The following is a 2098-nucleotide window of genomic DNA, read 5'->3' on the forward strand; positions in this document are numbered from 1 at the left end:
AGCACCCACAATGGATGACTCACAACTGCTTGTAACTCCAGCTCCAGGGGATCTGATGCTCTCTTCTGGCCACTGCAGGCTCTTGCACAAACTCATAACACATAATTAAAAAATAAAATAAAGCATTGAAAGAAATTACATGTATATGTGTGGGTATATCCTCTGGTGGGTGCTGGGAATAAAACTCGGGTCCCCAGTAAGAATAGCAAGTGCTCTTAACTGCTGTGTTATCTCACCAGCCCCTAGAATACACTTAAGAAGAAAACACAGCTCAGGACTGGAGAGATGGCTCACTGATTAAGAGCACTGACTGGCTGTTCTGGCAGAAGACCTGAGTTCAAATCCCAGCACTCACATGAAGGCTAACAACCATCTGTAACTCCAGTTCCAAGGAATCTGACGCCCTCTTCTGACCTCCATGGTCACTACACCACATGGGTGCACTTACATACATGCAGGCACAACACTCATATACATAAAATATAAACAAATAAACTAAAAAAGAAAAAAATTCCACAGCTCAAAGAATAAACTAGAAAATATTGAAATGCAAACAAAATTAAAAATAAAATCAAGACATATGGGGGACCAGAGAAATAGCTCAGCAGGTGAGAGCACTGGATGTTCTTGCAGAAGACCTGGGTTCAAATCCCAGTACCCACATGACAACCAACAACCGTCCATAACTCTAGTTCCGGGGGATCTGATGCACTCTTCTGACCCCTGTAGGCATTGCATGACACAGGGTAATATGCTCATGCATGACGCAGGTAATATGCTCATACACATAAAATAAAATAAAAATAATAAAATATCTTTTTAAAAAGACATGTAAGGGGGCTGGAGAGATGGCTCAGCAGTTAAGAATACTTGCTGTTCTTGCAGAGGACCCGGGATCAAATCCCAGCACCCACATAGCAGCTAACAACTGTCTGTTAACTCCAGTTCCAGGGGATCTGACAGCCTCTTCTGTCCTCCACTGGCATCGCATGACACGGGTGCACTTACCTACATGCAGGCAATACACACATACATGTAAAAATAATAAATAAAATATTAAAAAAAATAAAAAGACATGTAGGATGCACAGGGTTACACAAAGGATGTAGCGTCAACAGAACCATCCAGATGCGGACACTGATCATCATGGCTTCTACTGACCCTTGCATAAAAGTTCCCAGCCCAAGTGATAAGACAATATTTAAGATACAAAAACTAGTAGAATTAGAGACAAAATTACTGGCCAGGTGTGGGGGTGCATGGCTTTAGTCCAGTACTTAGGAGGCAGAGGCAGGTGGATCTGTGTGAATTCGAGGCCAGCCTGGTCTACATAGAGAGTTCCAGGCCAGCTGGGGGTCCAGAAAGACCCTGTCTCAAAAAGATCTCCCCCAAAAAAGGAAGAAAGGAAGAAAGAAAACTACTATTAATTTACAAAATGTGTACCTGGTTAACCCCAGAACATAGGGAGAAAGTATTAGGATAACAAACATACTAAAACTGTGTAACAATATAAACAAATACACATCAAACAATTGCATCTAGCCAGCATCATGGCACACAACTTGATCCCAGCACTCAGAAGGCTATGGCAGGAGGATCAGGAGTTCCAGGCCAGTCAGGACTACACGGTGAATTTAAGGCCTGTCTAGGCTATGTAGTGAGTCCTTGTCAAGACAAGAGTAAGGAAAGTGGAGGCTAGAGAGATGGTTCAGTGGTTAAGAGCACTGGATGCTCTTGCAGAGGACCTGGGTTTGATTCCCAGCACCCACATGGAGGCTAACAACTGTCTGTAACTCCAGTTCTGTGGGACTCCAATGCCTTCTTCTGACCACTGAGGGCATTGTACGACATGGGTGCATTTACACACATGCAGGCAATACACTCATATACATATAAAAAATAATAATAAATTTAAAAATTTTAAAAATAAGGAAAGTTGAAGGGAGAAGAGGGAAAAGGAAACCAACTGAATTCCTATATACATTCACAGAATTACAACAACAAAACTAGCATGGGTTTTAGGCTAGGCAATGCAGGGCAATTCTCCAACTCCCAAGTTGGATGGAATATAAAATACCTGCTTGCATATATCCAGGAG

This window comes from Nannospalax galili, unplaced genomic scaffold (genome assembly GCF_000622305.1).
Source record: "Nannospalax galili isolate Female #2095 unplaced genomic scaffold, S.galili_v1.0 scaffold267, whole genome shotgun sequence".
In the NCBI taxonomy this organism is placed as follows: domain Eukaryota; kingdom Metazoa; phylum Chordata; class Mammalia; order Rodentia; family Spalacidae; genus Nannospalax; species Nannospalax galili.